The following is a 26,983-nucleotide window of genomic DNA, read 5'->3' on the forward strand; positions in this document are numbered from 1 at the left end:
CGTAACATAAAGGAGAGGAATCTAAACAGTTGGCTTATCTCTGTCCTTCATTGCGACACAAATACCATAAAATTACTTTGCTATAAAAAGACAGGCAAAAGACTAATGCAGCACTGAATACTTTTTCTGTGCCTCAGCAAAGTAGGCTCCTTTTATATTGCACTTTGACAATGAAATAAATAAACATGTTTGCACCCCAGATTTTTGGGACAGGAACAGACTCCATTTATTGTAAACATTATTTCTACAAAGAAAATGGCTGCAACAGAAGTGACATTGACTTTTATAAACTGATGAAGACATGTAGTAAAGTATTATATATTTTTGATACATGCAACATAATCTACCAGAAGTTACTATAGGTAACACCTAGGTATTTATTTACTTATTTATTAAAGTTGTATCTCGCCCTTCCTCCCAGTAAGAGCCCAGGGTATTTGAAAACATAGGCAACATAATTTTCTTAGTGTAGTAGAAATAATGTGAAATGCAATGAACAACATATTTAAGAACATTTCTCATGCTAAGAATGCTCTCCTAATTCATGGGAAGAGATTTACCAGTGTTGCAAAGCATAGATTACAATTCTATATAGAATTTTGTTTTAAATTCCTGTATTAGTGTATTTCAGAGTGATAAAACAAATTAAACTTGACATGGAAACATTTATTGTATTTCATGTCTGTAGAACAGATAAAAAATAGGAAGTTCCTTCTGGTATTTGGTATTCTTCTATAAATGTATTTATTGAGATTAATACACAAACATAACTAAAACAATTGTGATTGTGCATTGTCAGAAGATTCGAGCATGTATTATAGAATGAACTCAAGTCTTCAGTTTTTTAAAAAGTTATATAGTCCAGGGAAAAGTCTTACACTAGTTCACTTAGCTAAAATCATTCCTCCATGGATTTCCATGTGTGTGCTGGTGGTGTGAAGTTATTGTCCATGTTACATGCAATAAAGCAGTTCCATATTCCTGCAAAGTCATCAGACTCAGTTTCTTTCTTCATAGCTCTCAGTTTGTAAGTCAGCTTTCCATGAATGCTATAGTTCATACTTCTTGATACCAAATTTCCAGCAGATTTAAATGTGATGCTTTCCATGTTTTTTGCAGTTGTTAATTTTGCTGCTGCTAATAGCATAGTTACTACAGCTTTAAACAGTATTTTGCCAACAGAATCATCATAAACATTTAACATACCTACCTGTAGAAGAGTCTGCAGGGGTTGTTTCATGACGTTACTAATTTCAGTAAAAATTAGAGTCCAGAATGAGAAGGTTTCAGGGCAAGACCATCACCAAGTGGTAAAATGTTCCTTTATGTCCACAATTTCTCCAACACAAAAGTGAAATTGTGGAATTCATTTTAATTTAATGATGCTTTCCTTTAGTCGGTCTGAAACGGATGTAAAAGGTTGTTTGTTCTGCAACCAGATATGCTTTACATTTTATCTACATTTATCTGTAAAGATTATTTTAAACAAACATTTACAGCTAATTCTGTAGCTAAAACTCATGAAATCAGTATAATATGTTGTTTAAGACCTACATGTTGAGCTTAAATTGTTGATATTTTAATACAAGTAACCACCATCTTCATCTCCAAACTGATTCTTTAAAATGAAATTGATAAAGTCCTTGTCAAAGTTAAGAAAAAGATTGGATGGAGCTAAGGTAGCTGTCTTTTATTAATTTAGACTATTGTATATAAAAAAGTTTGAACTTAATAGTTTCTACAAAACTATTTAATAAGTGTCACGAACCCAGAGTGTAGCAGTGACCAAGACACCAAATCATAAACTGCAGAGTCACCAGTTTAGGTACCAGGCCAGGTTCCTCAATCTGAGTTGGATGCTGGTGACCATGGTTCCATTAAGTTTGAGGTTGATGGACAGCAGCCCCCTGGATCAGATCCAACACAGACCCCACAACACCAACACTCTAGGTCCCCCTAGAGACAGAGCCAAGACCCTCACAGGGGCCTTCCCCTGAGCCTGAGGAACTGAGTGTCTCCTCAACTTGGGTTAAGCAAGAATATAGGGCTAAAGAAAATATGATGGTAAGGTTCATCTGCCTGAGGCCCTGGAGACCACTGCCTCTCAGAGTAGACAGTCTTGCACGAGACAGAGAAATGTCTCTGGAGAGCACTTGAGGAGATGGGCTGCCAAGAGTTACAGTGGTAAACTGAGTACATCCTCTTCCCTTTGCTGTTAAAATTGGACTCTTACCCCCTCTTTTTATGTGATTGGTGTCGCTCTGGGTTTACCTATCTAGAACTGCCACCATCACACATGGTTTGATTAATAGCTGTCACTGGTTAATTTTGTTAGCGATATAATGCTTAACTGGTTCAGGCTGGTGGCATGAATTCCCACTCAACTTCAGTATTTTAATTTATCATGTACACTTACTGAAATGTGAAATGAACTTTGCCTGTACTCCTGATTGTGCCTGCACTGACTACCTTATGCAGTTCCCCATTTTTTAAGGGAAAGATTGAATAGTTTGCTGCTGTTGTCACTGCCCTTTACTTCATGGGTGTTTGAAAGGTACAGAATTTGTGCAGCAGTGTTTGGTTTTTTTCCACTCGCACCCACTTCTTCAGTTGCTGCTCCTATTTCAGGAACAGATCGCGCAGTCAAGCAACCAGAGTGTGCTGATCCCACAGAGCCTGCAGAAATCTCTGAGGTGATGGCTGCCTCCATAGCAGTTGATGGAATTGGTGAGGCTGGAGGCTCTGATCAGGAGAGTGAGCACCTTGGATGCCAGCATGCAAGGCTGGAGGGCTTATCTGCACTCTTATGTGACACAAGGCATATGGTATCCCATCGAAACCCAGTGGAACATCAACTGGTTGGAGCTGTGGGTAGTGAGATGGGCACTATTGGACTTCATTCATCACATAGAGGGATGCCAAGTCCTGGTGAGAACCGGCAATGTGTCCACCAAATCGTATGTGAATCATGAGGGAGGCACGAGATCAAGAGCCCTGATGGAGGCACCCCTTCTATTCAGTTGGGTTGAGTCCCATCTCAGATCCCTGAGAGCAGAGCACATTGCAGGAGTGGTGAATGTGACAGCAAATTGGCTCAGCAGAACATCCATCTTGGATACAGAGTGGAAATTACATCAGGTTTTTCACCAGGTCACCATGTGCTTTGGTTACCCGATTCTGGACCTGTTTGCAAGTCATCACAATGCCCAGACAATTATTTTTTTCTCAAGGCACCAGTCAGAGAGGGCCAGGGGTTTGGCTGCCCTGGTGACAGATTGGCCTTGGGGACATCTGTATGCTATTTTGCCATTGCAGTTGGTCTGATGGGTGATATTCATTGCTCCATACTGGCCAAAGAGATCATGATTCCCAGAACACCTACATTTGTCCAGGGTGAGGTTTTGGTGCCTACCGTTTTGGGAGAAACTGCTGCTCGAGAGGCCCATTGTTCATCCTCATCCAGAGGTATTCCTTCTGACAGCATGGCAGCTGAGTGATCGAAGGAGATGGGGTTCTCGGGGAAGGTTCTGTACACACTTCTTTCTTCCCATAAGGCCTCCACAAACAAGGCATATAGTCCCACTTGGAAGGTGTTCCTTGAGTGTGCCAAGCCCGGGGGAGGGAACCTTCCACTAGGGAGCTGATCAACATGCTGGGGTTCCTCCCGTCTGGGTTGGATAAGGGCTTGGATATGGCACAAGGCTGCAGTTTTTAGGCAGTGTGCTGGGCTGTAGAGGGGATTTTTCATTGTCCACACACCCATTGTTTCACTGATTTATTAAAGGGGTTGGGCAATGGAACCCTCCAGTGGTGCATTGTTTCCCCACGTGGAACCTGAACTGGCACTTATGGGTCCTTCATTTGAGCCCTTATCCACTTGTGACTTGAAGTTCCTTACACTTAAGACCATTTTTCCAGTGGCCATTACCTCGGCCCATCATGTTTCTGAGCTGAGGGCCTTGTCTTCAGATAGCCAACTCTGTATTTTTCACCAGGGCAAGGTGGTTCTCCAACTGGACCCTTCCTTTATCCTAAAAATTAATTATTGGTTGCATAGATCTCAAGAGATAGTTCTGCCATCCTTTTGCCCAAATCTTCTAAGGAAAAATTGTGGCATATTTTGGATGTCTGTAGGGCTCTCCGTTTTTATCTGGCTCGAAGTTCCACATTCAGAAAGACAGAGGGTTTGTTTGCTTCCTTTGGGTGGATTTCCCCTGAGCATAAGGCTTCACCTTCCTCAGTCTCACATTGGCTCAAGGAGGCAATTGTTTTGGCTTACCAGGCATAGGGGAAGATTCCTCCTGGAGGGCTTCCAGCACATTCCCTGCAAAGGGCTTCTACTTCAGCAACCTTCAAGGGTAACTTCCCTATTTTAGACATTTGTAGGGTAGCCACTTTCTCTAGGCACCATAAAATTGATTCCTGGCCATCTGCCGATGCAGCATTCCAACGTAAGGTTCTGCAGAGAGTGATACATGAATGACCACCTGTCGGGAATCCCGCCCTGGTATTTTCTGCTCTGTTACATCCCAAGGGTTAGGTTTCTAGGAACCTCCATGGAAAAATGGAAATTCTTACCGTGAATTTCTATTCTCAGGGTGCAGGGCAGGACTCCACTTCTTCATTCCAGATCTCTTGGCCATGCCTGGTTTAGTAGCTTCTGCCAGCGCCCTACATGTGGTGAGGTAGTTAGGGTCTCTTGGGGGTTTCCTGGCATATTCTTATCTTTTGCTGCTCACAATAGTTCTTGTTTTATATTTATTAGTTTGTTTGTTCTCTTTAATGTTTTCAGTCCTCTCTGAAGTTCCACTTACCCTGTCAGAGTGGAAGACCAGTCTGGTCTACTTCTTCTGCTAAGCTGGTGGAGTCTTCATGGGGTTGAGGGATCATCTTTCCTCTGCTATCCAGTCTGGAGAGCAGGGATGGTCCCTCCCCTGGGTGAGTCCTTCAGCCATCCCAGGGGTTAGGACTGCCCTTCAGGAACCTCCAGGAATAGAAATTCACAGTAAGAATTTCTGTTTTCCCCCTCTTTGGGTTGCTTCCTATATTACTGCCAAAAAACCATATTTGCATGGTGGTGATTCATGTAATAAGATCCATAGTATTTGTAGATTTATTACCAGCCATGCTGTTCTAATCATTCATTCATTGGCGATCACTCGTGGCCGAGTAAGATTGTCTTCCAAGATAATTTCGTTGGAACACACTGTGCGTGAATTTGTTTTATGTGGGGATATCAGCACATAACGATCAACACACAGTCTTGACAGAAAAAGGCTTTGATCCAATGGCATGGATACCACGACAATTGGAAGTCTTTTATCTGCTGCAGCCTTCATCCACCTTCACAACCGTTGTAACATACACATTGTTATCCTCTGCCTGTTCTGCTGTTGAGGACATTCTTGGATCATTCTTTGTCTGGTTCCTGTCCCTTGACCTTACTGCCATGGGTGTTCCTACTGGGAGTACATGTCTCCCGACGGCATCTCTCGTAGGGTTCACTGGAACACGCAAACCCACTCGCTACTGCAAGGTGACGATCCATCAAGTGGAGCTGCTCTAATAATCATAAGGGGCAGCCCTAGGAACATCTGGTGTTGGCATGAATGTTCCCCATTTTCAGACTGGACCAAACATTGCAACCCTTGCATGAAGTGTCACCACACAGTAGCAATTTTTGTCACCATAATATTTGAATCTGTCCTTTGTGCTTTGTTCTGGGCTACAGTTGGCTCCAAATGAGCATGTCATTAATGGCAGTTGAAAAGTTGTAATAGTTGTTTCCAATTCTGTATCCACATAGCTGGGATGTTGCTGACATTCAAGCAGAGGACTTTGCAAATTCAAGCAACTCTGTTGGAATGCTCATGATCAGGATTGCGGTCAGCTGGGTCTTGCTCACTTTGATTCTGAGCATTCCCCTCCCACTTCCCTCTCCAAAGAGTTCAGAAATGAACATTGAGTGATGGGAAATAGAAGGTAGTAGCACACTCTCCCCAGGTTGGAGCATCTTTTCCCACATGGGACTCAGAGCAGGAAAATATACTGGGTTGGAACCTGGAAAAGGTCTGCCACTGCCTTTCCTTACCTTGCCCAAAGTATGCTTCTGAGCCCTTGGCAGAGGGGAAGGGGAATGCTCTCACAATCAAAGTGAGCAAGCAAGACTTACCTTTGTGAGTGGTTGCACTGAACACTTACAGAGCCTAAACTTTTGCTAGCCTTCTTTTGATGCACTTGTGAATGTTCAACCCCTTTTATAGTGAGCAGCAGATTTCTTGTGCATGCCTCCATATAGCTTCATAAAATAGTGTTGTAAGTCTATTTCTTGAAATGATAATATGAGGAATCTCTTGCTCATATCAGTTTTTTAAAAAAGGATTGTCATAGCCATTTGAATGCTGATCCGGAGCAATATTGTTTACCAGCTTCTGGTTCTCACGTGAATGTAGTGATTTTTATGTAAGTCAAATATGGAGAAATATAGCTTGTTATTTAAGTAAAATACTAAATATGGGAGGGATACAGGTGTTGCTGATATATCCAGAAAATTAGCTGATTTACAAGAACATAACTGATACTTCTCTAAGATGTAGCAGACTTCTTGGATTGCAGTTAAATCCTGTAGGGCCAGCTATTACTGTAGTTCTGCTTGTAAGTTACAAATAGGAGAGGTTTGCATCAGGCTATACTAACACAATTTCTAAGTTAGTTTTAAGCAGATTCCTGATTCTGACAGCTTGCATGCAATTTAGAAATGCAAGTCAAACATGCTTGATTTTTGTTGGAAATTAAATATACTTAACACCATTATAGAGAGCTATTACTTGGAACACAACTTTAAAACAATAACTCGCTGCTAAAGATTATTATCCTTTTAATCTTTTATCCTGAATTTTTTCTTTCATTGCAACTATTTTATGCTAATGCCCATATTATTCACAATAGGCGCTGCTCATAGTATTGGCATTATTAAGGAAGTTAAGATGATCCATGTTTGTAAAAAATGGTGGTTATGTATAATGGATTCTCTTATGTTGTCATACGTGTCTTTTTCCTGTGCTGGGTAGAGTATTCTATAATGATATGAGCTGTTTACCTGATAATGATGATGATACTTTTTATGTAGAATATTTCAGGTGTTCAAAGCATTTTACATACTTTATCACAATAATCCTTGCAATAGCCCTGGAACGTAGGTCAGTATTATTGTCCCTGTATTGAAGTTGGGGGTGTGTGATAGAAAAAATAGTGGCTTACTTTGTGCCAAATACTAGGTCACTTCAGACTGTCACTACCTTGTGGGTGGGATTCAAGCACATACCAGAACTTTAGGTTTGTGCAATTAAAATGGATTAAAGTCCTCTGTCACCTTAGTGCGACAAATCTACTTTAAAAAAAAAACTTCTGGACTTTTTGAAGTTAGGAAAATGATGGGGAAATTCACTGAAATGTGTGGAATGAATTGTTAACCAGAAAACTTATACACATCCTGCAAGCAGCATGAATGATCATTGTCGTATAGCCACCCCATAAACAAATCAAAATGAATGGTCAATAAAGATGGGACTTAGTTTAAGCTCTGTAAGCTTTTTCTAAGCAAATCAGGGTGAATACTGAATTGGGAAGCATTCCCAATTCATGGAAAAGGGCAATAGCTCAAATGTAGAGCATCTATTCTGTATGCAAAAGGTCCCTGGTTCAATCACTGGCATCTCCAGTAGGGCTGGTAGAGATCCCTGCCTGAAGCCCTAGAGACCCGCTGCCAGTCAGTGTAGACAATACTGAACTAGATGGACCAATGTTCTCCCTTTGTATAAGGCAGCTTCCTATGTTCCTCAAATAGGTTGTCTGGTGAGCTCACTATGTTTGTAGCCGAGGTAAGACTTCTCAAAAGGCAAAGAATCTATAGGATTCTCTATCCAGGTGATTTAAAGGTAGCAGAACAATTTCAAGGAGTTAGCAAAAAGCCTCCCCTCCCCAAAATCCTACATCTTATGGCAGAAAAGGTACTGAACTTTGTGAGGCATGGTCTTGGGAACTGAGTCTACATATTCTTCTTGGTTCATAATTTAAATTATTTTCATTGAACTATCATACTATATTGGTCAATGGTCACCGCTGTTATTTAGGATATACCACATTTACCATGATTGATATTTGCAGCATATTCATTCCAGTGTTCTTGCTGACATCAACTACATTTCCACAGGAATGTTTGTTCCCACACACCTAACAATGTTCCCATTTAAATTTAAGGGCCTGCCTATTTCTAGCATATACTTTTTCTTTTATGGTGGTGATGGTGGTGGGAAATCAGGAGCAAAAGAAGTGGCCTGAGCATTTATGCGTTAAATATTTATGTTAATTAGAAAAATGTGAAAACAGATGTTACATAAATTATTGCAGTCCCTTGGTAACAGTACGTTATAACTGACAATAACTTTCATATGTGTATGTTGTTGTCTCTGTGTGTGTGATGTATTGGAGGGGCAGCTATATTAGTTTGTTGTAGAAAAAGAATAGAGAGTCTTGTGGCACCTTAAAGGCTATAAACTTTCATGGACTCCTTGTTATAAGGGACTGGTTCAGAATCACTTCTGTGATTGAAAGGCATGTCTGAATCCAAGCATCTTAATTCACAAACTAGACAGAACATTCTAATGGACTCAGACAGACTACATATTTGACATCTGAACTCAATAAGTTATAGAATATGGGTGATATCCATAAGAACATAACATAAGAACATAAGAAGGGCCTGCTGGATCAGGCCAGTGGCCCATCTAGTCCAGCATCCTGTTCTCACAGTGGCCAACCAGGTGTCTGGGGGAAGCCCGCAAGCAGGACCCGAGTGCAAGAACACTCTCCCCTCCTGAGGCTTCCGGCAACTGGTTTTCAGAAGCATGCTGCCTCTGACTAGGGTGGCACAGCACAGCCATCATGGCTAGTAGCCATTGATAGCCCTGTCCTCCATGAATTTGTCTAATCTTCTTTTAAAGCCATTTAAGCTGGTGGCCATTACTGCATCTTGTGGGAGCAAATTCCATAGTTTAACTATGCGCTGAGTAAAGAAGTACTTCCTTTTGTCTGTCCTGAATCTTCCAACATTCAGCTTCTTTGAATGTCCACGAGTTCTAGTATTATGAGAGAGGGAGAAGAACTTTTCTCTATCCACTTTCTCAATGCCATGCATAATTTTATACACTTCTATCATGTCTCCTCTGACCCGCCTTTTCTCTAAACTAAAAAGCCCCAAATGCTGCAACCTTTCCTCGTAAGGGAGTCGCTCCATCCCCTTGATCATTCTGGTTGCCCTCTTCTGAACCTTTTCCAACTCTATAATATCCTTTTTGAGATGAGGCGACCAGAACTGTACACAGTATTCCAAATGCGGCCACACCATAGATTTGTACAACGGCATTATATTGGCTGTTTTATTTTCAATACCTTTCCTAATTATCGCTAGCATGGAATTTGCCTTTTTCACAGCTGCCGCACACTGGGTCGACATTTTCATCGTGCTGTCCACTACAACCCCGAGGTCTCTCTCCTGGTCGGTCACATATACGTTCAGACCCCATGAGCGTATATGTGAAATTAAGATTTTTTGCTCCAATATGCATAATTTTACACTTGTTTATATTGAATTGCATTTGCCATTTTTCCGCCCATTCACTCAGTTTGGAGAGGTCTTTTTGGAGCTCTTCGCAATCCCTTTTTGTTTTAACAACCCTGAACAATTTAGTGTCGTCAGCAAACTTGGCCACTTCACTGCTCACTCCTAATTCTAGGTCATTAATGAACAAGTTGAAAAGTACAGGTCCCAATACCGATCCTTGAGGGACTCCACTTTCTACAGCCCTCCATTGGGAGAACTGTCCGTTTATTCCTACTCTCTGCTTTCTGCTTCTTAACCAATTCCTTATCCACAAGAGGACCTCTCCTCTTATTCCATGACTGCTAAGCTTCCTCAGAAGCCTTTGGTGAGGTACCTTGTCAAACGCTTTTTGAAAGTCTAAGTACACTATGTCCACTGGATCACCTCTATCTATATGCTTGTTGACACTCTCAAAAAATTCTAATAGGTTACTGAGACAGGACTTTCCCTTGCAGAAGCCATGCTGGCTCTGCTTCACCAAGGCTTGTTCTTCTATGTGCTTAGTTAATCTAGCTTTAATAATACTTTCTACCAGTTTTCCAGGGACAGAAGTTAAGCTAACTGGCCTGTAATTTCCGGGATCCCCTCTGGATCCCTTTTTGAAGATTGGCGTTACATTTGCCACTTTCCAGTCCTCAGGCACTTTGTTAATCATAATCAAATCCATTGTTAATCATAGTCAGAATCTGTTACTTATTTCATTAGGTCTACTCTGAGTATGGCTAACTAGAGGCTGCACCCCTATTCACTTCAATCACCAATCCCCCTTGCCACCACCCCTCCCTTTACAGGTTGCCAAAGCCAACCCCCTCACTTTACACTTGCTTGTCTGCCTCGGTCTCCATCCTCCGCTGGCCGATAAGTTCTCAGAAGTCTGGTGCCATACTGTAGTTTGCAGTGCCATCTGTCAGCAAAGCAAATTGCTGCATGATGACATCCTTAGGCAAATACAGTGTTGTTGTTGTTGTTGTTGTTGTTATTATTATTATTATTATTATTATTATTATTATTATTATTTATACCTTGCCTTTCGGCCAAAGGCCCTCAAGGTGGCTTACAAGAAAAATAAACAGGTATAAAAATACAATAAAAATATTATAAAAGCAATACAATTTACAAAAATTAATTTAAATAACAAATAACATTATCATTATCGGCACTGCCAAGAAAGAGGAGGTGATGTTAGCGGGGGCGACAGTTCCCAAGAGGCAGAAGGGCAATAGGCATTTGTTACAGCGAGGCTGTTTGCTGTTTCAATGTTGTCTTCCTCTCCATGTCCTTGGGCTCACTCAGCTGCTGCTCCCCGGGCTTCTGCTGGTGGTGGTGGTGATGGTTTATGTTGGGAGGCGGCTGCGGGAGCTCGGGCTCGAGGATCTGGGCCTTGCCTGGAGCAGGAGGAGGAGAAGGATACGATGGCGGCGGCTGTTGTTGAGCAGGAGGCCCCGCGCCAGGAGGCCCTCGCCAGGCTGTTGTTGGGCAGGAGGCGCCGGGCTGTTGTTGAGCAGGAGGCCCCACGCCGAGAAGCGGTGGCGAGGACCTGGGCCTTCCCTGGAGCAGGAGGAGGAGAAGGACACGGCTCCACCGGCGGCGGCAGCACAGATAGGGTTTCTGGTGCAGCAGACTCCAAACACAGAGAATCCATATAGGTCAAAACCAAGTCCAGAAGGAAGATCAGTATCGCCAGGTATTCCACAAAGTACAGCAAGGTAGCATCACTATGCCCAGTTCACATGTCACGTCCTGTTTCTACATACAATCTTGGTTTGTGTATGAATGAGTACGGAAATACAGTAATACGCCTGGCGCCGACGCTACTATCTTTTCGGCGCCAGGTGAAAACCTTTTTATTCTCCCAGGCATTTTAAAATGTATTTTAATAATTGTTTTTATAGTGTATTTTAAACAATATCTTATTATTCTTATATTTTGATGTTGCTTGGTTTTTGTTGCTTGTTGTTTTGATTTTTGATTCTGTTATATTTACTGTATTTATATATCTTGCTTGTTTTATCTTTTATGTACACCGCCCAGAGAGCCTTTTTGGCTTAGGGCGGTATATAAATAAAATAAAATAAATAAATAAAATAAATAATACCTCAGTTAACAAATCCTCCAGGAAAGAAGCTCCTTTTAACAAAGACTTTTTAAAAGGTGAAACTGACCAGCTTTGCTATGGATAGACTTTCAAGCCTGTGCCTTTCAGTGGATGTATTTGCTTTGCTATCAATAAACAGATAAGCCTTTGCTTTGCTAGGGTGAAACGAACAAGCCTGTGTGTTTGCTTTGCATTAAAGAGATCTCTTGCTTTCTCCCAGGGCTGGGGAGGGAAGGATCCAATACAATTCATAGGAGGAGTGGGAAGGAGAGGGGGGTAGGTGGGTGGGTGCCTGGTAGGCATCTTTTAAAGCCCCTATTGAAGCTGCCCCCACCATCTATGAGTGGGTTTAGGAACCTATCCTTATTCTTTTCATGTTATTCCTACCTCTGGTAGCAAAGTTTCTGTTAAAGAAGTAATGTCCAGGAACACATCTACTTTGTTAACTGAGGTATTACTGTAAATTATAATAGACATTCAATATGATTCCTAACATAGAAAGTGCGGGGAGGGCAGGAACCTTTACCTGCATTCTGTGAGCTTTTAGACTTTCTCCTTCTAGGAGGAACATTCACCCTCAGTGGAAATGTTTCCTGAAAATCACAGCAGTGCCAACTGCATATAATGCCTTACTATATATAAGGTTAACTTCAGTTGTAAGAACCTATTTGATTATATTTCAGTAGAATTTATACTATATGCAGAAACAGAACATGAATTCAGAATGAGGAGAGGGCTTACAATATTTCTAGCAGGTCATTAGCACTGGAGTTGATTCAAAAGCATTCTTAGAATATGTGGTTGGTGACCTGGCAAACACATTACACAATATTAAATGTGAAACAAGAAAAATAAATAAATTGCAGACTAAAGCTAACACAGTTACTAGGCACTTAGCCCCACTGAACACAGGGGGACTTACTTTATAATGGGTCAAAGCTGAGCCCTGGCAATACAGAAGTCATGTGGATATATGTTTCCCTACTCTGGGAATTGGGTTTGGCTTTTCTAGATGGTATTACGCTCCCTGCAAATAAGTAGGTGCATAGTCAGGGGGTGTTCCTTGGCCCACCTTTGTCTACTGGAGGCCCAAGCAGCTGTGGTGGCTAGAAGCACCTTTTACCAGCTTCAGTTTGTATGTCGGCTATAACCATTCCAAGAGAAGGACAGCCTTGTGACTATGACTCATAGATTAGTAACCTCAAGACTGGACTGACTATTTTAGTGCACTCTATGTGGGGCTGCCCTTAAGACTGGTCCATAAGCTGCAGTTAGTGCAGAATGTAACAGCTGGGCTGCTAAGTGGGGCATTCTACCGCTCTCCTGAAGATCCCAGCATGAGTTACAGCATATAAAAACATAATACAATTAAAACAATAAATAGAACCCCACCCATAACCATCAAAGTACTCTTACCTCACATTTAAAAGAGCTGCACTGGCTAGTTATATGCTACTGGGCCAGGTTTAGGGTTTTAGCTTTGACTTATAAAGCCCCAAATAATGTGAGACTAGGCTACTTGAGGGAGTGCCTTTTCCCGCACTGACCTACCTGGTCAATATGACTTGATAAAGCCTTTCTGATCACTGCCTCCACTGTCAGAGGTAGCATGCTTCTGAATACCAGGTGCTGGAAACCACAGGAGGGATGACTGCTATTGCACTCAGGTCCTGCGTGTGGGCTTCCCACAGCCATCTGGTTGGCCAATGTGAGAACAGGCTGCGCAGACTAGATGGGCCTTTGCTCTGATCCAGCAGGCTCTTCTTATGTTCTTATGCTTCAACCTATAGATATTTTACTCATAGCAAACACAGGGGAAGGCTTTTTCAGTTTTTGCACCACCTCTCTGGAATTCTGAACTAAGGCGAGTACTAACATGGATGTCATTTTGATGCAGCACACATTTGGTGCTTGCTAAAACCTCATCTATTTTCTCAAGCCTTTGCTGGCCATTGAGAAATTGACTGCCTTCAAGTCAATCCCAGCTTATGGCTACCCTATGAATAGGGATTTCATGGTAAGCGGTATTCAGAGGGGGTTTACCATTGCCTCCCTCTGAGTCTAGTCCTCCCCAGCTGGCTAGGGCCTGCTCAGCTTGCCACAGCTGCACAAGCCAGCCCCTTCCTTGTCCGCAACTGCCAGCTGGGGGGCGACTATGCAGCTGGCCCATGGCTGCACAGGTGGCAGGGTACGTAACCCCTGAGCCACTCACTGTGGGGGTGATCTTTAGCTGGCCCTTTCCACCCAGGAGACACGAGCGAGGATTTGAACGCACAGACTCTGGACTTCCAGCCAGGCTCTCCTCCCTACTGCGCTATACCAACCCTTGCTGGCCATTAGTACCAGTTGATGGTATTTATTAATTTTATGTCTTCCCTATTAGTTGCTGTTGTGTTGTAATTTTAATGTATTTTTACTGTATACCATCTTGTGACTTCCAATGAAAGGAGGTTATATAAATATTTAAAATAAAGCAATAAGAAATAAGAAATCATGCATAGGATTGCACTGTAAATCTTCTGGAAGTCAATAGGATTATATGTTGTAGAATTTTGAATTTGGGTGGTTTATTGACTCACTTGTAGTTTGTTAGTTCTGATTTGTTCATTATATGTTGCTCATTTATGTTCTGTATGCATGATACACAATCTTGTGGGTAGACATGTTATAGAAGTAGTGTTCTCTTAAAATTGAAACTGAGAAGGTCAAAAAAGCAGTAGCTCAGGAAGATAGGGGGCATAGAAAGAAAAGTCAAGCAACTATGTTATAAGCTCAAGTTTAGTACAAAGGAAAAAAAATTGGTGACTGTGAGGCAGTATTACATCTTCTTCCAGTTTTGTGGCTCCAAAACCTGAAAATCTTAAATAAGGGACAGATGTTCAATTTAACAATGAAATGATAGAGTTGGAAGGACTAAAAACACTATCCAATCTGCTGCCACTGTGCTCTGCAGTCTGCATGTCTGATTCTCACGAACAGTGTGCTGCGATCATAAAAGCAGATACACTGCAATAAGATGCCTGTAGAGCTGGGTCTCTGGTCTCCAGGCCAGTCATGGTTTCCAGGGGATCCATTGGCCTGTGAGGTCATTTTCACCAAACCACACCCATCTGCTCATTATCTAATATTGCTAGTGTGCCGATGGGAGGGGACACGGTTTAATCCTGTATTGGTAACACAATCTTGTTCCCAGCAGAGGACAAGGTCATGCAACCGAGCTAACAGGATTTAATCCTCACTCCTCAGATGAGTGGGGATTAAAGCCCTGTGCAAAAGTGCCCTTTGAAGAAGCTCTTTTGTGCATGAGCTACTTTAAACAGCACTTTTGCAAAGGCTTTAGGACAGTTCCTGTGCTACCATTTGTTCAGACAGGAGCACGGGGGCTGCCTTAAAGCCTTTTGCAAGTTTCCCCCTCTCTCTTTAAGTCCCTGATCTCAGAGAATTAAAAGGGGAGAGTTGGAAGAGGCTTCTACAAGTGTCCCTTTAAGTCCCCGATCATGGAGACTTAAGGGAAGTACAAGGGATTTTGACAGGTTGGTGGCCCCACGAGCCTGCCAATCATGTGATATCACAATGTTGTCATATGTTTCACAAGTGGGCAGCCCCACCCACCTGTCAAATTTGGCCTGTGAATCATATCCTGATAAGAATCTATCCCATGGAGCCAAAAGGTTCCCTACCTCTGCTGTAGAGCAACTAGCTCCAGACAAATCAAACAAATGAGCCAAATCACACAGCAGAATGGAAAGAAGTCACCTGTATTGGTAGTCTCTCTGACAGGGAGAAGAGTTTCTTTCTACCTTTCTGGTGTTTTTATATGTCAAATAAGTGCAAAAGTACAGGCTGAACATGAGATGGAAGGCTTGAACCACTGGCTTAGAGTGGACCCCAAAGATGCCATCTAGACTAATCCCCCAACCCTGTTATAATATATTGTGCTATTATCACTGTACTTAAATTGGCCATTTTCTGGGGACTACTTTAAGTATAATGGGTCTGTGGAAAGTTGGTAACTGTCTGTGATTGTCCTCCTGCTACACTCCTTGTTTCTCATATCTAACTCACTGTTTCATCTCTCTCCTCCCCCACTCTGAATTTTGACTGCTGAATCTTAACACCTAACCGCCAGCAGCAGATGATGTGGTGGGACTGCACTGATCATCTGATCGCCATCCAGCTTAGTCACTGCAGCACACTGGGACAGAGAAGGGGAGGGGTGCAGCAGTGAAGTCAGTGCCATGCAAACGTGCCAACATGAGCACCAGATTGGCTCCTCACCCCTCTCCATTCTGGCATGCTGTAGCAAGTCAGCTGAATAGACGTCAGGTGATCAGTTCAGCCACAGGATGCCATCTGCTGCTGCCAACAAGCAACTTTCCATAACTACGAGAAACTGTGAAAAATACCAAACCTCTAAACTTAGATTCACAACTTGGCCAAGGAAACAACAGGGCCCAGTTTCCCTCTCTCATATCCATTTCTCTTCCTTTTGAGGAGTTGTGTCTTTCCACACCAGCTCATTCTCCCTGCTTTCCCCAGTCTTCACGGCCAGTTTTTAAAAAATGCTGCTAGCTGACATTTCGAACTACAAGCAAATGTGACTAAATATACTATATGCTATTGCAGTTCACCTTTTAAATATTTGGAAATAGTAACTTTTTGTTTTTTGGAAGTGTGAAAAATATGCTTTGTTGCTTCTATTTCTGAAATCAAATTTTATTTTTCTCTTCTAGTATCAAATAGTAGGAAGCTCATGTTTTCAGCTTTCAGAGTAACTGATATTTGCAAAAAACGGTAGAAAGGGATGCAGTTTCAGCTGCACCTGCATATGTTTATGTTGGTATTGCAATTTTTTTCTTTTTTACTATGTATTTTGCGTCTCTTAAGCTGGATTTGAAATATTTGTTGGCATAATGTTTTATTTCAGAGGGACATTTTTCAAGGTGCGTATTCATATACTGAAAGACCTGCTTTTAATATTTAATCTGATTTAATATTGCAATCCCCACTGTTTAGTGGAAGGCTTAAAGAGAATTTTGTGTTTGTAGGGTTCTAAAGCCTTGACATAGTTTTAATCTGATAACGAATGGCTTTAAGTTCATGTTCGTTCAGTTGTTGGCAACAAATTTAAACCTCTGTTTTTTTGGATTTATGAGGATAAGTCCTGCTTTGGCAATCTTGTAGATCCTCAGGAGAATAGTTAAACAGTGATTAATCATTGTTTCTTCACTGAGTGTGCAGAAAAGAATGGAAAAGCTGCATTTCACACTTCTGAAGCAATTAATCCCCATGATCTTAGCCAGGTTTGTCTTGAAGATAAGTCAGGATACAAAACTGTACCTAATTTATCAATGTATGCATGCCATAAAGTATAAAACACACAATTTATTTCATATCATTTATAGTCAAATGTTAAAAAAAGTGACTTTGCCATATCCAAGAGTGTTTCTTACATTACCTTCATATAAACTAAGTACCAGAGATTACAATGGGATTCCTGTTTATTGTGCACATCTGGTGCAGTCACTATGCATTTTCTCATTCACTTGCTGGCATTTTTAGTGATTGTGGCATAAATCACCTTGCTAATCAGAAACATAAGTGACGGGAACTCATCTCCTTTTTTTGAACAATGGGAAAAAACATATGGCTTCTTAGACAGGACTTGGCTGTTATAGTATTTATGTGGCATTATATTCTGTATTTAGAATTTCATATTAATTGCAATGGTTTGATTGAAGACCCAGAGTGCCCTAGGTTTATGGTCAAAGTGTTGATTTTACACTGTGCACATGGCATGATACATGCTTAACATTTTATACCATTCAAAATATTAAAATACATCAAGCTATACCAGGTATTTTTCATTTCATGTGGATGCATTCAAATATGTTTTAATTGGTGTTGCTGCAAATGAGATACCATATGATAGAAGGTAGCTGCAATTCATACTGTGTGTAGTGTGAAGAATTTGTTAATAGTTCATTATTAATAAAAAGTCAAAGATTTATTTTCTTACTACTTGGTCCTGCTAAATGTTGTTTGCATTTGCACTAGCTGAATATATTTGAAGACACTGGTGCTTACCAGTTTGCTCCCTGTAGCTAGGAATGATATAGTTTTAACACATTTAAAAGCTGGTGAATTTATCAAAAAATATATATCCAAGATACAGATACTTCTAAGACATGTTTTTAAACAAGGGAATCTTAGTCACATTCCCATATGTTCCGCAAGTGAGGAGCCACCACTGAAAAAGCCCTGTCATGGGTCAGCACTAACAGGGCAGCATTCAGTGGTGACCACCAAGGCCTCTCCTGACGATGTAGGGTCCAAGATGGTTGATACTGGAGAAAGCGCTGTTTTGGATACTTGAGTGCCAAGCCATTTAGGGCTTTGTATGCTAGTACTGACACCTTGAATTAGGCCTGGTAGCTCACTGGCTGCCAGTGCAGCACTTTCAGAACCAGTGACACATGGCCCCATTGAACTGCCCCACTGCGGCCACAATCTGCACTTACTACAGCCTCCAGACTGTCTTCAAGGGCAGCCCCCACATACACATACAGCTTAGTACAGTAGTACAGTGGCAAGTCACCAGAACATGAACAACTGAGGCCAGACTATCCCGGTCTAGGAACAGCAGTAGCTGGTGAATCAGCCTCAGCTGGGCATAAGCACTCCTAGCCACAGAAGCCACTTGGGACTCTAGTAACAAGTTGGAATCCAGGAGTACTCCCAGACTATGAACCAGGATTTTTTCTAACGTGCAGCTAGACACATTTTGTACAGTGTCAAAAATTTGTGCGGTGTGACATACGTTTTTGTGTAGTTGACTGTATGGGATTTAATAAGGAGCTAGGTAGTTTCTAAAAAGAAGAAATAGATGAGAAAAGATAAAGGAACAGAAAATGAAGACAAATACTGGTTCCTTTCAAATCTTCATAACCTTATACTAATAAGAGTATTAAAAATGAGGTGCTGGTACTCATATCTTGATAAAAGAATTTTGGGTGCCAGCACAAAATGGCTGGCATTGGCAGCAAAAAAAGAGGTGCCAGTACTCCATACTGGTGAATGCTGTCAACCCCCCCTCCCCCTCTAATAGTATATTATGGGACAAATTACTTAATTAGTTCGGGGCAGGCAATGTGCTGCCTGCTTGTGCGTAGGGGAAAAAAGTTTAGAATAAACCCTGTTACAAAACTGTTCTTTCCAGAGGAGTACAACGCCGCCCAGAACAGGTCGTGCACCTAACTCCCAGACACAGAAACCACCGTCCTCAGCATTTCTGTCTTATCAGGATTCAGCCTCAGTCAGTACTTCAGTTTGAAATGAAACATGAGGTAAACATGATTAAGCCTCAGACCTCTGCAGATGTTGCAATGTATGGGGCCTTAACAGTTGTGAAAAAAACCAAGCATCTTCGACCATAGCAATAATGAAAGTTACCACTTCTATTCATACTGATTGGGACATTAAAAGGGACTAATCTTATTGGTGTGCCCTGGATTTAAACAGGAACTTTACAAGACAAATATGACTTCCATGTTGTTTAACAACTATACCAAGTTTAAATAAGGCGTAACAGCTGAAGTTCTACCATTTTATTCTAAATCAGTATATTATTCTGAACGCTTTAACTGAATCCTACTTTTGCATATATTAATTCCTATAATAACTATTCTTGGCCATGCTTAAGTTCCATCTTAGTCATGGGTCTATATCACACCTACACTATAATAGCTACAAGGCACCTATAAAAAGAGGTGAAATTAAGGGACTTGTTATTTTTAATGTATATGGTGGCAGCAGGAGTTTATTATCAGGGTTAAAGATAAAATTAATTTTTCTACAAAACCCACAAATGAAATAAAAAAAACCCTACCTACATATGCTTGGTCCCAGAAATATGCATCCAGAACATGGCCTAAATCGGTAATACAGAATGCCATATTATGGCAGTATTTTCTTAACCAGCCAGTCAGAAACTTCCTGATTACCTACATATATAATGGCTTCATTGAGTTAGTTCCAAAAATGAGAAATTAGATGAGAAAATATTTTTGTACAACCAAAGGATTTGGTGAAATTGCCAGTTTTTCACCAATAAATCCACAGTTGGGCAGTTCCTTTATTGAGACCAAGATGTTACATAAAGCAGGGAGTGAGGGGGACATCTTGCCTGATGAAGAGTTCTGGAGAACTGTAAGCTTGCCATACTTCTCTGACATTTTGGTTGACTCCAATGAAAAATTGCTGGATTTTGGATTTCCCCCCCCCAACACAGCTACCTTTTGTTTTGTTTTTAGCAAATGTTAGCCTTACTTTACTCCTCACTAACTACAGAATATGTTGTTCTAGGCTTCTGCAAGGCTTATAAAAAACCATCACAGGAAAAGCTAATATTAACTTGAATGTCCATGTTCTGAACAACGGAATTCTATAGCTTAGTGTTGTCTTTAGGAACATCAGATGATCAGTGCAAAACGAGTATGCCTATTAAGCTTATTTTTTTTATCATTATAGCCCAATACCTCAATACAATCATCTTGCTCAGTATGTCATTCCTTATTATTCCAAATGAATGTGGTAAGAAAAGTGGCAAGATCTCAATTATATTTTTTAAATGTTTTGCAGCTTTAAACTCCTAGATTCCATCTCCCAACACTATGGAGTAATGTGATTGAGACTTTATCTTTGCCAACAATAGAAACCAAACACAGGACCACCTTGCAGATGGACCCACATGTCAGTCAGCCACACAATAAGCTGTGCTATCACATCTATTTGTTTATTTATAAATAAAAGTATTTTATACCAACATATCAAAATATTAGGGCAATGTTCTGTAGTATACTCCCTGCTTTTGCAGCAGTTTGCTGTTAGCATCTGTACCAGGGGTAGCCAATGTAGCACCTTCCAGATGTTGTAGTTTACAATTCCCATCACCCCTGATTATGAATCTACTTATCAAGACCCACCTGTATACTAGACCAATCTCCACAATCCATACCGTTGTGTGTTAGAAGCAGAGAACTGATGTAGTACAGAAAGGTGTCTGAAGAGGAAATAGGCTTAGATAGCTTCAGCTCTGATATTAGACAAACAAGAGAATAATTCTAGCTGACCAAACCAAGTTAGTGTGGTTTGGTCACAATATAGCCTTTGGCGTTACAGTCAAAATCAGCGTAGTTATAGTACCTACTTTGAATGCCCAGCTTTGAGACTCTTGGACACACGAAGTTTTTAGAAAGACCTCTGAGCATATTTAGAGTGCTTTCAATTCTCCAATGAATAATAATAATTCACCGCCACAGAAATGATGTTAGAATAAGTGGTTTCAGCTCATTTTCAGGCTTCCAGAGAATCATAGCTTCTTATTTTAAAATATAACCAGTGCTCTTGTTTTTTAAAAAAGTGTATGTAGAGTATGGGAGATAAAGCTAGTCAGAGAGAGAAAGTAAAGGGGGGAGGGAGAACTGGCACAAAAAAGAGGGCATAATGTGTGGAACAGAGCTGAGGAGGCAAATGCAACGTATGGGTAAAAAGAGAGATTGAAAACACAAGTCTGCCAGGTAAGAGAAATGAGAGAGAGATTGATAACAAAGGTCAGAGGACAAGAAAAAAGACCAGAGACAGAGATGGAAGAGGACAGGGAGAAGCATGAATTGGGGTGTGTGTGGAATTGGGTGTGTGTGTTCCCCTTTAGCTACAGCCTCACCTCCAACCACTTACCTCCATTCTTCACACAAACATTCCTTCCAAAACAAATTATCTTTAGTAGTAAAGGAAACAAAAACCTATGAGAGTGTATACAGAGTTACCAATCTAGATGAAAGCTAAGTTGCATCACGTGCTGCTTTATGTTGAATCCAACAAGAATTCTGCCCAGTTCAATGTTAAAAAGGGTTGATGTGGGACACCTTTGTTATCATTGAAATTAAAAGCAGGACGAATCCTGCTAATGTCTTCACTGGTAGGCTGAGGAACTGAGGAAAAAATGAAACATGACATCACATTTCCACAGTGATGTCCATCCATTGGCTAGAACTATGAGCAGGCTGGGAGCTTCCTAAACAACTGTGCAGAATACTAGAATACTGCCTGCACATACCCCCTCATATCTCTGAAACTGTGATTGTCCAGTTTTGTATGAATACTGGGAATTTGGACTACCTGATTGCCTAACAGCCCAATCCTGTGCTAATAAAAAGTAACCCCTTTGGAATTCAGTATGACATATTCTCAGGCTCTGCTTACACATCCTGCTTACCAAAATCACCATCACCATCCCCTTAGAGCTCACCAAAAACCTTTTACGAGCCTCCCCCCCACTTCTCCGTTGCCCCCCTCATTTTGGGGAGGAGGCAAAGAAGAACGGCAGAGAGAGTTGCAAAATAGACCTTCTGCTGCTGCTGCTTAGGGGATTGGGATAAAGAGTCTGCCCAGTAGGAAGAGCAGCGTGAGAAGTAGGAAGGTGGCCAGAAGTAGTGGCTGGCCTAGGGAATCTGTAGCGGCTGCAATAGTGGATTACCAGGCTGGCTGGCCATAGCTTCTAGCTGCCTTCCTACTTTCCACACTGCTGTTCCTGCCAAATCGACTCTTCATCCTGAACGCCCAGGCAGAAGCAGCAGATCCCCATGCTGGCCAGGGGGTAGGAAGGTGGCCAGTAGCAGCACCAGCTCACCTGGGGGTCTGCATCCTGGAGGCAGGGTCGCCATGACTTGCCTGTGCCACCTAACCACAAGTTCTTGTTACACTACAGTTTGCAGTGCCACCTGCCTGTGACCAAGTGAACTGCAGCATGATGACATTTTTACATTTTTATGTATTAAAGAATATATGCCAAATAAGGGGAACTGCCTTAACCCTTTCTGTTACAGCTCTTGCTTCTTATATCCTGCCTACTTAGAGTCTGATTAATGCTATCTTGTTGCATAGCTCCCATATGTTTCAGTGTAACTTGCTTGAGAGAATTTCCATGTGACTTCTGTAGGGTGCACAACTGAATGTGGTTTACCAGTGTCCCAGTTAAGTTGTATGGAAATTGTGGCTCACAATAAACACTTACCTTTACTAATAATGTCCCACATTTAACAAGAGATAGAGGAGGCTCAAGTATCTAAATATAAACTTTTCCTGTCTTCTATATTTCAGGCATCTTCTTTGGTGGCTGATTCTCTTTTTGTCACTTCATTAAGGCAGGATTCAAAGTGCCCCATTGTAAACAATGCATAATAAAAATGTCTTTTGAGAAAGTTGGGTGAGAACCAGCCTGATGTGTCCGAATATTATATGTATAGTTGTGTGAGTGTTGAGCTGTCTTTTAATTATCACCAGACCACTTAAGTTCTAGCTTGATTGGGGGGAAAGTATGCTTGTTTCTCTGGATATATTTGTGCATAGGACTATCTAGGAGCACAGAATGCTGAGGTTTCCATGTAATTTATTTTCAGTGTGTAGTGTAAACTGCTGTGCTGTATATACATTTTATATTTATGTCAGAAAAGGGTTGCAGAGGGGTGCTTTAAAACCACCTTTTCAGCTCTAAATAGCTATTGTGTACATATGGTAAGGTACTGCTGCTTAACAATTAGTAACTGCTTTGATGAAACTAAATTACATGTTTAAGTTCCCATCAGGAAGTCGCTTCACATATCTGTATTAATGTATTCAAGGCTCGAGAAGGAAAGTTAATTTTCAAGCTTAAATATTTAATTCAAGCTTAAAATTTAGTCTGTAATTAGAGTTCCCAAATGGCAGGAACATGGAGTATTTGTCCATTTTAATTAGATTGTTGTTTACCTATTAATTATATATCATATCTTGTCATATAGTTTTGATGGTAACAGATGGTGCTAGGAGTTAGTAAGGGTTTGAACAAAATAAGATTCCACATGATTTATTAAGTTGCACTTTATTAGTATGTGGTCTGCTTTAGTCAGGTTATTCTCCTGAATAAGAACTTTGAAACATTGCACACATGTTGATTATTCTTTCATAGAGTCCAGGGGAATATTATACTTAAGCTCTGATCCCTACTTTAGAACATGTTTCATTGGAATCTATGGCAGTTGCATCCAGGTAAATGAGCCTTTGAGGTATTAGCTTTCAAAAACAAGGATATTATCTGTTCTGAACTTGTGTCTTTCATGTACGGCACTGATGCTTATTACTCTGCACACATAAATATACCTGGATTTAAGATGCTTTGGTTCCCCTGACTTCTAAACCTATAATGCAAAAGATAAAAATATTGGATATGCATGTGGGAGGCTTGGCTTCAAATCCCTTCTCAGCCATGAAGTTTTGCAGTTTGAAATATGAAGACCAGCTCAGAAGATTATTTACTTTGCTTTTGGCTGCTTTCTTCAGTCATGGGGGTAGTCTGTTCATGTGAACTGTGCGGTATACAACCTAGGGGCCCATGATGGTTGATTTGTAAGTGACATCTTGGTGCTTCAGAGATCATGAAATTTGCTGTGGCTTAAAATTATGGCCTCACAAATTGCACATTTCATGCAAGTTGACAACTCTACTTAGTGAAGAAAGCAGCAGAAAGAAAGCTGTCAGCTTGGCTCTAAGTGCTTGCTTGTCACCAACTAGAAGATAACAAATCTTGTCAGAAGAGTGCTCCCTCTCACCATATGGAGGAAGAACTTTCTTCTGTAAGGTAACCATATATTCTAAAATGGGTGTCTGCAGCAAACCTATACTGTTTTTCCCCCATTGGGGAAAGCTTGTATTTTTTTGAGGTTTGTTAGTTTCATATTAGGCAGGATTTTTTTTCCTTTCTAAATTAGGAAAGAAGTATGAAAGAATGATCAGTAGCAATATTAGTGTTTTAAAATATTGACAATTTTTCTCTTGAAGATATGGTCAGAGTTTTGTTGGTGAAAATAAACAGATGGCCACACTGAATGCTGTAATTTCAAGACTTGGTTCAGTGGGCGACTCGACAAACAGTTGATCTATAAAATTCTCTTCTTGTTCTGGCACTCATTTTATTCATACACTACATCAACAGATGCTTGATGCTGATACTAGTTCATTTCTCCCTATTCCCTTCTTGAAATGTGTAACTTTTGTACATATACTAAAGTTTACAGTGACTTCCCTCTCTTTTTGAAAAACATTGCTCTTCCTAGCCGCTGCTTTTAACTGTACTGTTGAGCAAATCTACTGACAAGCAAGGAGAGGTATTTGCTGGTGCCTTGGATAGGTTTCTAAGCCAAAGATCATTGTGTCACCACCTACATATAAAAAGGTTGGCAGCAATAAAGTCATGCTGTTAGATGAATTCTAAAACATTGCATGACTGGATGTCCAGTCTTTTTATAATTTATGTGTTTAACAGAGAATTAGAAAATTATTTAATTTGGGTATAATGAGCTTTTAAGTTACGAGCAAGGACAGGTATTAAAATTGTCTGGTTCCACAAGCATCAATGTTTTATGGTCCAAACATTACCTCTGATCTTCTTAGATATACTTAATAATGCTGATCCTTTGTAGGGGGATCTCTTTCATTTTTCAAAATGTGCATATTTTGTTTGGTTCAGTTTTCCACTAAGTAGCAAGGTAAATAATGCACAATTCACATAAATTGCTTGCAGTCAAACTTTGCTGAGAGAGGCAACTTAGTGACATGCTTTAGAATTTTCATCTAGCAGTTAAGAGCATGAACATCAGTGACAGGACGCTGGCATTTGGCAGTAATTCATTTCTGTACCAGCAGAGACCCACAAGATTTTTTTTTGTAAGACTTGTAAGACTTCTGTTCTCACCTATTATTATCATATACACTGTTGATTTGCATCTTCATATATACTTCACATACCATTGAGACATGCATGCATCATTTACCCACTCAACATAACAGTTGCTCACTGTTCTGATAGTGCTGCCTGCATCCTAGCCTCTCCAGGTGAATGACTTGACAGGTAATGGTGACTCAGGAGGTGGGAATAGTATAATTCAGTCTACAAAAAAGGTGTGTGCAGAATAATTCTAGATGATAGAAGCAGGCAACTGAAGGCAAGCCACATTCTACAGGGATAGTTAAACACGCAGTGTGCTTATATAGATGATATCACTAAGAAATTGAGTATGTATACTATATATAGGCCATTCTAGAAAACACATGTCCCATTTCACAGTTGAAAAGTACTGAGGCACAGCAACAGGTGCCTTGTCTTAGTTCACTCAGCCCCTTTGTATTTGCTTTACCCCTTCATATGAGTGATGACTGAAGGGAATAGGGAATAACTTCACCCAGCATTCCAGTGTCCTCCCAGAAGTGATTCTAGTTAGGGGAGGAAGGGATGGGGAGAAATCAGAAATTTCTCATGATGGTGAAATGTGAAATACTTGTGATAGAACAAAGAAGGTCTGGTCTTCTGGAGCATACGCTCACAGCATATAGCCCATTCTGTTCCTGGGTGATTTCTGCTGGCATTTTATCAACTATCACAGTGTTTGAGTATTCTGTGACACCACAGCAGCTCAGCCAATGCCTGTCTGTGAGGTTCATTTTAATGATTGAAATAGCCTCAAAGGTTGGTCTTCAAGCTTTTTCTTACAGGTTTTGGCAAGTTATTAACGTCATTTTATTGCTTTTTTAAAAAAAATTGACTCATTCATACCTCTACAACTACAGTAAGTATCCTATCAGCTTATTTCCTCCTTGCTTCCTATGAAACTTCTCATTTAATAATAAAAACATATATGAAATGTTATGCAAACTTATGCAAAGACTGGCTTTTACTTCACTATTATTATAATATAGATTTCACGCATCTATTCAAAGCTAGAACCTCACAAATAGCAGCTGCTGTTAGACAAATGTTTATACATGTGGTGTATGTAAGTTTGTGTCAATCAAAACAGCTATTGTTAGTTCATGTAATGAAAGAAATTCAGCTGGTTTTAAAGTCCACAAGTGTAAACAGTGTCCATGCCATTCATGCCAATAGTATTCATGCTATTTTTTTTTTAATTTATACCCCGCCTTATGGCCAAAAGGCCCTCAAGGCGGCTTACAAAAACATGAATATAACACATCATAAAGCATAAATACAATAATGCAATTCTCAAAATTAAATAACAAATAACATTATTAAAAGAAAAGAAAAAACATTTAAATGTGTCACAATAAGAGAACCAAACACTTTATCAAAAAGCCTAGATAAAAATCTTCAATTTCCCAGCAAATAAGTAGCATTT

General features: G+C 40.6%; 1 protein-coding gene and 1 pseudogene across 4 annotated transcripts in view; one reads left to right on the plus strand and one right to left on the minus strand.

The window, feature by feature from the left end:
* Positions 1–1,204, minus strand: part of LOC133364811 (DNA polymerase delta subunit 2-like) — an 80,233-nt pseudogene extending 79,029 nt beyond the window's left edge.
* The window catches only part of TBC1D5 (TBC1 domain family member 5), a 741,088-nt gene that overhangs the window by 405,657 nt on the left and 308,448 nt on the right, over positions 1–26,983 (plus strand). The gene's annotated exons all lie outside the window — the stretch shown is intronic.

The sequence above is a fragment of the Rhineura floridana genome, chromosome 10 (genome assembly GCF_030035675.1).
Source record: "Rhineura floridana isolate rRhiFlo1 chromosome 10, rRhiFlo1.hap2, whole genome shotgun sequence".
In the NCBI taxonomy this organism is placed as follows: domain Eukaryota; kingdom Metazoa; phylum Chordata; class Lepidosauria; order Squamata; family Rhineuridae; genus Rhineura; species Rhineura floridana.